Source organism: Orcinus orca, chromosome 13 (genome assembly GCF_937001465.1).
Source record: "Orcinus orca chromosome 13, mOrcOrc1.1, whole genome shotgun sequence".
NCBI lineage: Eukaryota > Metazoa > Chordata > Mammalia > Artiodactyla > Delphinidae > Orcinus > Orcinus orca.
Window position 1 is genome coordinate 4967966 of NC_064571.1, and position 10896 is coordinate 4978861.

At 45.3% G+C, this 10896-nt stretch overlaps 1 protein-coding gene across 4 annotated transcripts in view; it reads right to left on the bottom strand.

Annotated features, from left to right (window-relative positions):
* Positions 1-10896, bottom strand: part of IL1R1 (interleukin 1 receptor type 1) — an 87616-nt gene that overhangs the window by 42837 nt on the left and 33883 nt on the right. The gene's annotated exons all lie outside the window — the stretch shown is intronic.

Sequence of the window (10896 nt, forward strand, 5' to 3'; positions counted from 1 at the left end):
TTAAAAAGTGGAGCGTTGACACCTAGAATTCAGGTTTGTGTCAGGAACTTTATACACGTATATATACATATAATAGTTCCAGACACATGCAGATGTGCAAATGTACCTAAACACATACAAAGACATCTAATTAACTACTTTTTCATTAAATAAATGTGAAATATTAAAACAAATAATTACTAACCTAATTTTAAACCTTCTATTTTGGGCACCTTGTAAATAATATATATGGATAAAATGGACAACGTGCTAAACTAGGTAGTGTCAAATAACTACTCCATGCCATGCTACTTTCAGGATTGGTCCGTATCTTTTTAAAGCTCCCTTCCTATGTAATAATGTACCTTTTCAAACTTGTCTTTACATTAGAAACTTACTTAGGGTGTTGGTAACACAAATCAAATACAAAATACTTTCAAATAAAAAGATCTGAAGTCAAAAAAAAGTGTAAAGGGCCTTATAAACTGTAAAGTGCCGGACGTGCCTGTTGTGAATGAGTGTCTTCCTGGTGTCCGTAGCTACACCACCCAGCATCATCCTTCATCTGAAGGGGCCACAAGGTACCCTTCCCCACTGTGTTTAGGGAATTCGTACCTTATCTTCTCGAGAAGACAACACTTTTGACCCTAAACCCCAAAGAGGGCCACTCCCAAATCAGTTGAATTTGGCCGGATTAAAACACCTGGATGCAATTTACAGACACACCCTAGAGCAACCCTCCAGAAAGATTGCCAAGTTCCCCAAAGACAGATTTGAACAACTTTTACTCCCGCTTCACACAGGAATAAAAACAACCCCCCCCCCCCAAAAAATAAAAAGAAACCCACAAATCAAACTACCATCACCTTCTTGCACAACAAACTGACAACCAAGAGTAACAGAAAGGACGCTTTCTGCGCGCTGCACAGGGAAAGGGGACTCCGCGAAGGTGCCAAGGCCACAGTCGCTACCCCCCCCCTCCCCCGCAAACCCTACCCGCCTGAATTCCGGCCCCGCGCCCCAGCGTCCTCCTACCTGGGCGCCCCGCGGGCGGCGAGCGGGGACGCCGGCCGGGCGGGGGCGCCCTGGGAGCCGGGCGAGAATCACATGCCCGCGCTCCGGGCCGGGCTGTGCGCCCCAACCGGCTCCGCCCTCGCGCCCGAGAAGCGCGGGCGCGGCTCTGGCTCCGGCTCGGGCTCCGCGGGGGCGGACGGCTCCCACCCCGCCCCACTCGGGAGACGGGAAGACCGCCAGCCCCTTCCGGTGCAGTCCTCCCCTGGCGTCCCCGCGAGGGGCCCCGGACGGCTGTTGCGCGCTCCCCCCGGACTGAGGTGGAGCGACTCACCGAGACCTCGCCAGTCGGTTGCCCCCCTCCACGGCGGGGTCCCTGGGCACGACTTCTAACGGAGCTGCCGACCCGCCGGGCTCCCAGGCTCCAGCGACACTCACACTTCTGTCCCCGAGCCTGACCGGCGGCCAGCCTCCGGAGCTTTGTGAACTTGGTCGAGTCAGAACTTCTGCGAACCTCCGTTTCCTCTTCTGCGAAAGGGATTTTAACAGCACGCACCTCGTGCAGCGGTTGGGGCTATTAAAGGATTTAATGCTGTAAACCTGGGCCAGGCGCGGAGTTGATACTACACGAATCACCTGCTACTTTTATTGTTACAGTTAAGCGCCTGAATGGGCAAGCAGCTGCAAGTGGTACAGTCTTGATACCAGACTTATTGGCCAGACCTCGTGTGCTTTTAAGCTTAAAACCTACTTACCCCACCGGTTCGTTTTGAACTCAGAGGAATGCAGTGAATGGGTCACACCTAGACCTCTGCGGGGGGGGGGGGGAGGATGCTGGGGTCCTGGCAGCGCGCGCTTGGCTCCAAGCGGCCCTTCCCCTTCCAGTCCGTACCTCCAGCAAGTGACTGGACCCCAGCTTGTTTTGAGAACCACCTAGGCCATCCTTCCAGGAGACACTGAGTAAATGATGATTGTTTCCTTTCTAATAGAACACACCACCCCTTCCTGTATCCCTTCCAGGCTGGGCAGGCACTCCTTTCCCTAACCCATCCCTTGATATCCACATCAGAAACTCAAGAATTGAGATAACCTGGGCCTCAGCTGCCCCAGATAATTCTGCGATGGAAAAAAGCATAAACGATACAGCAGCAACAGCACCTCTGCCCTAATGCTGCCTTGCAACCTCTCGAATGATGACATTTTCTCACTTTTTATTTTAGCTGGTTCTAGAACATGTATGGTTCCTTTTTCTCAGAGGAACTGGTTCACATCTGGGGCTGGTGACATAGTATTATGAGAACTCATCACATGTCCCATCTCTTAGTTTATTCCTGTTTAGGTGGCCGTTCTCTAAACCTGGCCCACATGTTAGAATCACCGAGGGCATCTGGACCTCCCAACGCTCAGATCAGTCCCTTCAGAAACTCTGCAGCCGAGGCCCAAACCTCAGGGTTTTTAAACCTCCCAGATGATTCCAACGCGCACGCAGGATTGTGAACAAGTGTGCGTCCAAGCTCCTACAGTGATGCCCTCCCTCTGTATCCTCCACCTGAAAATACTTCAGTGAGTGTGTCCGAGTGGCAGTGAATGAAACTAACACAGTTCGACACCGCAGAACTATCTCACAAGCGATAAACTGTCTTACTATTTATACAATGAAGATTTCTGAATAGTTCACAAGTAGAAAGAAAAATTGATTTGTGCGATAATGTAGAAGTAAAAAATTATGCTTTCCTTTTATTTTTCTTTTATGTTCTCGATGCTTCCCACCTACCCCTACCCCAGCTGTTCCACTAGACACCAGGGCCCCTAAACCCAGGTGGGACCCTCAAACATCCCCCCCCCCCCCGTTATAGGGATGGGATCTGAAGACCTGACCTTCCCACCTACAGCCACTGCTCTACTGGGACCATGAATTCATCTCCTCCCTCACAAAGCGATGCTGACCACCTTCCCTGGATTCTCCTCCCTCTGTTTCCTCTCCTAGGTAACAGGTGTGTCCACCTGCCTCACCCCACCCTGGGTTGGAGGGTCTTCACGGGGTGGAGACTGTCACCCTACATCACTCCCTGCTCTGGTCTCAGCACCGCACAAGTGCTCTGGGTGCGGGCGTGTGCTTCAGTTCAGAGACCACTTCATGAACATGAGGACAGGTGTGTTCGACAAAACCGTACGAGGAACAGAAATAACACCCAGAGCCTCGGGACCCCTCCTGGAGTGTGTGTCCCTCACTACCCTCCCACCTCTGAAACTTATCCTTTGGGAGACCTGACCGTCTGCCACCCCGGGCCACCTTCCTTAAGAGAGACCATATCCCTGAGGATTTTCAGCCTCTCCCCGACCTGTCAAGCTGCTCAGATCACATGACCCTCCTTGGAGGAATAGCTAATATGCACACGAAATAGCACCCCACTGACCAGTACAGCATGCTCTGGTGATCTGAAACACAAGGCATTCCCCACGGCCTATGAGGCATGACGCTTTGAAGGATTGTCCATTATAAACATTCACACCAGCTTTGGCAGCTTTAAAGAGGGAGCATTTGTGTGATTGTTTCCTTGAATCCCCAAAGCCAAAGTGCTGGAGAACTCTGAGCCTTGAGTTTATATCATAAACCATCGAGTTCAGAAGGATGTACGGTCATGTCAAGAATGAAAGGTATTTTTCCCATCCAAAGGAGCAGAGTTAACCAGCAGGTGAGAAGGAAAGCAGAGGGGAGACCCCTGGTGTTTACTGACCCTGGAAGTCGCTGAGAGGGGGTCCAGCACCCCCATTCTCCACCACCGCCAAACAAGAGACACCCTAGCCTCCTCCCAAGAGAAGAGACTGAGGGGACCCTGGAAGAGAGAGGCATCCCTGGGCTCCCCTTGGCATAGCCCTGGACACCGCCCATGTCATGGCAAAGTCCGGGGTCCAGCATGGCCTGTTCCGAGGGGCAGCCCGACAGCGGAACTGCCCATACCTGGGGCCAGGCTGCCTCACTAAGTCCAGTGTATCCTCGAATGTTCAGAGTCCCAGACCCTCCAAGGGGGCTTCAGACGGACTGAGATGAGCCGTTGCAGTTGGGGACCAGTAGGGCAAGCAGGATCTCAGCTGAGGGCTGTAAGTCCAGAGGACTGGCCAGCAGGCAGAAGCCGTATCCAGATGCCAGGACAAGCCTCAAGCAGTCCATACCTCCATCTCCACCACCCCTGAAGAGCCCCAGTTACTGTCCAGAGAAAAAAAAGCCACTTGAAGAGGGAAAATTCTGAATAGATTGTGCTGTTTCCCCAAAGAGACGGAGCCTTGACCCAGCAGAGACTAAACAACTCTGCATTGGCAAGATTTTCTTCTGGCCTCAGATGGAAATGAGGATTCATGAGCTAAGTTGACTTCAGTTGTGGGAAATTTTTTTTTCAATTACATTTGCGCCTCTGTGACTCTGGCTACGCCTATCTTTTTGTTATTTATGGAACTGCCAGTAACTGCTCACAGAACCACAGCGTTCCCTGAGATAGATTTAAAAACCACTGTCCTAGATGGACTTCCTTCTATGGCCTAGTTTTTTGCTCCTTTCACACATTTTCCATCCACTGAGCTCCAAATAATCACTTTTTAAACCCATGTCTCTTTCCATGTAATACTTCGCAGTTTTAATCGTTCTCTGTGCAGTCTTGTGTGGGCTTCTGTGATCATCTTTCTGCCCAAGTTCCTCTGATTTTGTAAGACCTCTACCAATCAGACAGCCACGTGTGAACTAGAGAGGAGAGCTGGGGAGAAAGTATAAACTATCATAAGACTTCCACGGACAATAAACTATTTCTTAACCTCTTTTATGAAGAAGAAAAGATAGACATTGCCCTGCCAAGCCTTAGTTCCAACTACAGCTTTCATCTTGTTCAATGAAGGCAAATGACCACAGAGGCTCCTTGTACCCGGTTTTTCCCATGTTAACACAGAAAGTGCACAGCAAGTTCCAGAGGCCGGTAGACTTAGTAACTTCCAAGAACTGTTAGTAACCTAACAGAACCAGACTGGCAGGCCTTTTCTTTTCTACCAGCTGTCTTTGATTTGATGATTGCTTCAAAACAGAACACTGAAGGCACCAATGACCAAATCATCCATCCCCATCCAAAAGGCAGCCATTACCAGCTTCCCACGTCATCCAAGCAGGGCCAATTGAAACCTTTGTGCTTATTCAGGTGCAAGCTATGTAACAAAAGTACTGCTTTCCTTAAACACAGTTTTAAATCTAACAGTCTTTCCTGGTAATTCTACGTGGTCCCACCACCATTGGTGCTCCGCAAATTTCTATAATTCATCCCTAAATTTTGTCACTTTCCCTCTTCCCCAAGCACCTTCCAAAATCCAGATTTTCATGTTGCAGCCTCTCAACTCTTTGATACTTCCTGAATATAACTGCCAATTTCATTTCTCTAAGTGGTTTCCTTTTAATATGATCACTATAGTACATTAAAGATGGCTGCAAATTCTTCACTCCTCTAATTAAGGGGCGAAGTCAGATTCCCTCCCCTTGCATCTGGCCCCCCCGAATCAGTGACTTAACCAATGCCAACCAATAGGATAAGGTGGAATTGAAATTTCTGAGGCAAGATCATCAAAAACCTTTCAGCTTCTTTCTGGGTCTCTTGGAGCACTCACTCCTGGTGCCCAAAGCTACCTGGTAAGAAGTATGACTCTCCTGAGACTGCCACACTATTAGAAACACTAAGCTTCATAAAGACCACATGGACGCACCCCAGTCCACAGCCCCGGCTGACAGCCAGAACCTACCCCAGCCATGGGAGCGCCATCTTGGATGTTAAGCCAGTCACCCTAGTCAGCTGCTTTCTGACTGCATCCACAGGAAAGGCCCCAAAGGAGAACCACCCAGCTGAGTCCCATCAACCCACAGAACCATGAGAGAGAATAACGCGCTGTTGTTTAAGTCACTGAGTTTGTAGCACAATAACAGACAGGCAAAGCAATGACCACACTCAGGAATGTGTTATGATTCTCCATGGCCCATCCTGCACCATGTAGAGTCAGCCCAGCATGCAAAGTCTCTATGAATTAAAATGATGCCTATCTCCCTTCTCCAGCCTCACCTCTGAACACTACCCAGTTACAGGGTTCCTTAAGATGATGACTGTCTCACCAGCAAATAAAGGAAAAATGAGAGTTATGAGATAGTCAAATAGGTTTAGCTTTACATATACCATCTTGGGTAAAAGAGGTAACCATGTACTTTGCAAATGCTAACTGCAAGAATGATTTAGTTTCTAGTGTTGTCCTTTAATGGTTTTCCAAGAAATAGTGTGACCCGTGGGAAGTAAGCCTCTGCCAGCAAAGGTACTTGCGAGAGTGAGAGCAGGCCACGACTTCCGACAGTAGAAGCAGAAAGAAAATCTGGGCAGACTCAGGAGCGCCAGAGCTGTTGAACCATTTCTCTAATGTCCAAAGATTATATTAACACTCACCTATTCATTTCTCTTGTCTTTCCTCAGAACAAACAATTTGGCAATAACTCGGCTGCTGGTGGGCTACTCTAATAATAATCACTGTTCCCCTGAGGCAGGAGGAGAGCTGTGTCCAAGGGGTGGGAGAAGAGGCCCTGGTACCACTGATTCCTTCTTTGCCTCTTGCATCCTTACTAGTAAGTCACTGAATTGAGAGCCTTGATGGTGGATGCTGAGCTATCCCAACTCTGGGATGGTTAGACCCGCTGATGAGCTCAGCCTATGGTCAAGAACATAGCTGGTATTGTCCTCGGAGGAGGCCAATGTCACTGAGCCTTGAGTCTTTCTGAGAGTGACAGTAGTAGAAGCCTACGATCCCAATCTCCCAATCACGGCATAAAAGATTCAGGATCCAGACTTGGTACCAGTTCTGGGCAGGAGACACAGAAGATCCCTTGAGTGTGACTTCTACATGGGCTCTCAGGACTAAAGATTCCCTCTCGTATCCCTCTAGATCTGTGCTATCCAATACGTGTAGCCTCTAGAAACATGAAGCTGTTTTAATAGTTAAAAATTGAATAACATTAAAAATCCAGTTGCCCAGATGTACTAGCCACATTTCAGGAGCTCAGTAGCCACACATCATTAGTGGCTGCCATACTGAACAGCACAGTCATAGAACGTTCCCATCTCTGCAAAATATTCCATTGGACATCGCTGCTCTAAAGCCTAGACAGTTCAAGGCCTCTGGAATAGGGGCTCCTTCTCTGGCCAGCTGGTTTTCATCCAAAATAGACAATCTGCTCATTTTAAAGCTATACCTGAGCAAGAAACCTCTTCATACGTCCGTCTTTCCTCTCAATCAGCCAGGTCATCATTTAGACTGCCTTTCATGGCTCAGCTCAACCCTACCTCTTCACACCTTCCCTCTATATTTCATGTTCTCAGTTTGTATACTATAACTACTTGACATTCATCAATATAATGCTTTGCCCATAATCATTTCCAATCTATATTTTTTTATTTCTCTAGTAAATATAAGTATTTTTTAATTTCTCTAGTAAATATAAGATTTTATATTTACTAGAGAAATAAAAAATACAAAACCATGTATTTTGTGGGGGAGGAAGGGAATCCCTCCACCCCCTGTCCCAAAAACTCACATCAACCATAGCAATACGCTGAATGTCAGAAGTAGTCAACAGACCAGCTAAGGAGGAGGGTGGAGAGTTTTTATAGCAAGTATCACTCCATACTTCTACTGCCCCGCAATGAATTCTAGCAGAGGCAACACTGTAGTCCCTAGTCACAGGATCATAAAACCAGCAGCAGAACATTTATTACCTTTCAATTTAAAATAAAAAGGCCAAAGATTTTAAATGCAAGTATGCTAGTAAACGAAATTGAAAAGGCTTACCACACTCTATATTTTTGTCATTCCTTTCTGTTATTCTCTAAGAAATAATAATCACTTACAGTGCTTTCCTGTTGCTTTGACATATTAACCACGTGTTTATCAAGTAACTTGGCGTTGCCCAACTCAACCTGGCCATGGGAATAACGACACAGAGAAACAGTCTCAGAGAGAAGGTGCCCACCTAGAACCCAGGCTTTCCTAAGAGCAGGAAGAAGGGGTCCCAGTGCATCCTGTTTTGAATGCAGAGGAAAGCCCTAAGTTTCCTGGGATGAGAGTTTTCTTTCCCCATGCTGTTTCATGAAAAGGAAAGCATCTCAGGAATGAACTGGTGATGGCTGAAAGAGGATTAAGTGCTTTTTCTGCTTTCCCTGCTCCATGTATAGAAGAAGTGAGCTACGTACCTGAAAGACCCGGTAAAAGCCAGTGATTTGGGAAAGATCTTGAAAAAGTCTCTGCAGAGAGAGCGGCATAAGCCAGGGAGGGCAGGGAGCAGGGACAGAAGACAAGAGCAGTGCCTCACCCACCATGGGCTCAAGGGAAGGACAGCCTCCCACGGCTACCACCTCACACGCTGGTCTTGTAAGTCTTCTATTTTATCTCAGAGTTTTCATACTGTTGATCCTACTGTAGAGGGTATTGCTTTTAAATGCCAATCCTGGATCTTCAACGCTAGTGTATGGAAATACAACTGATATTTGTACATTGATCTTGTGGCCCACAGAACTCGCTTATTAGTTCTAGTAGCTTTTTAAAATAGATTCCATAGGCTTTTCTATATAGACCACCATGGTATCTGCAAATATAGTTTTACTTCTTCTTTTCCAGTCTGGATGCCTTTTGTTTCTTTTACTTGACCTTTTAGATCCTTTAGTACAATGCTGAATAGAAACGAGGAAAGTGGATATTCTTGCTTTGTTCCTGACCTTAGGGGAAAGCTTTCAGTGTTCTACCATCAGGTATGATGTTAACTACAGATCTTCCATAGATGCCCTTCATCAGGCTGAGGAAGTATACTTGTATTCCTCATTTTGGGATAATTTTTATCAGGAATAGACATTGGGTTTTGTTAAATGACTTTTATGCATCTGTTGAGATGATATATGGTTTTTCTATTTTAGTTTTATTAATATGGTGAATTACATTTCTTGATCTTCCAATACTAAGCCAACCTTGCATTCCTGGGATAAAGCCTGCTTGGCCATGGTGTATTAGCCTTTTTATACATTGTTGGATTAGATTTTATTTTGTTTAAAACTTTTATATCTGTGTTCATGAGGAATATTGACCTATAGCTCTCTTTTCTTGTGCTGGTATATTTTTTAAGGTGTTTTTATTTTTTAACATCTTTATTGGAGTATAATTGCTTTACAATGTTGTGTTAGTTTCTGCTGTATAACAAAGTGAATCAGATATACATATACATATATCTGCATATCCCCTCCCTCTTGAGTCTCCCTCCCACCCTCCCCATCCCACCCCTCTAGGTGGGCACAAAGCACCAAGCTGATCTCCCTGTGCGATGCGGCTGCTTCCCACTAGCTCTCTATTTTACATTTGGTAGTGTACATATGTCCAAGTCACTCTCTCACTTCGGTTTTGATTCCAAAGTAATACTAGCTTCTTAGAGTTGGGACGAACTTGTGAGTTGGGAAATATTTACTCCCCTTCAATTTTTTGGAAGAGTTTATGCAGAACTGATATTATTTCTTCCTAACGTGTTTGGTAGAATTTACCAGGGAAATTATTTAAATCTCAAGTTTTCTACGTGGAAAGATTTCTAACTGCAAATTCAATTTCTTTAATAGATAGAGGGCTATTCAAGTTATCTCCTGCTTCTTGAGTGAGGTTGGTAGTTTGTGTCATTCAAAGAATTTGTCCATTTCATCTAAGTGTCAATATTTTTTGCATAATTTTGTTCCTAATATTTTATTATCATTTTAATATTTTTACTGTAGTGCAGTGATATCACCTAATTTCTGCTATTGATATTTCTGTCTTCTATCTTTTATTCTTAATCATTCTGGCTAGAGCTTTATCAGTTTTACTGATCTCAAAGTATTAGCTTTAGTGTCATTGATTTTCTCTACTGTATTTCTGTTTTCTACTTAATTGCTTTCTGCTTTGTTCTTTATTATTTCTTATCTTCTGCTCGCTTTGGGTGTAATGTTTCTTCTTCTAGTTCCTGAAAGTGGAAGCTGAAGTTATGATTTGACACTTCTCTGCTTTTTTTTTTTTTTTTTGCTGTACGCGGCCTCACTGCTGTGGCCTCTCCCGTTACGGAGCACAGGCTCCGGACGTGCAGGCTGAGCGGCCATGGCTCATGGGCCCAGCCACTCCGCGGCATGTGGGATCTTCCCGGACCGGGGCACGAACCCGCGTCCCCTGCGTCGGCAGGCGGACGCCCAACCACTGCGCCACCAGGGAAGCCCCCTCTGCTTTTTTAAATAGACATTTTGTGATGAAAATTTCTCTTTACGATACTACATTTCCATTTCTCCCTGCCTGGCCTTTGTGCTATTTTTGTCACTCATTTTGCTTTTACATATGTTATAAACCTTGCACTGTACTATTATTATTTTGTTTAAACAGTCCATTTTCTTCTAAAGAAGTTTAAGTAATAATTCCATTGCCATTTCCCATGGTCTTTATTCCTCTGAATAGATCCATATCTCTATCTTTCATCATTTTCTTTCTGCCTAAAGGATTTCCTTTAATGTTTCTGTAGTTCAGATCTTCTGGTGATGAATTCAGCCTTTTATGTTCGAAACAGTTTAACTTTGTTTTTGAAAGATATTTTCAGTGTGTATAGAATTCTACGCTGACAGGGTTTTTGTTTTTTTTTTCCTTTCAGTACTTTATAAATAAGGCTCCAAAGTCTGCTAGTCTGCATGGTTTCTGTAAGAAATCTGCCATTTTGTCGTCCTCATTCCTCTGCAAGTGTGTTTATTCTCTGGCTTTTATTAAGATTTTAATAAAATTTAATTAATTTTAATTTAATCTTTAATCTTTTATTAAGATTTTATTCTTTATCACTGGCTTTAAGCAATTTGG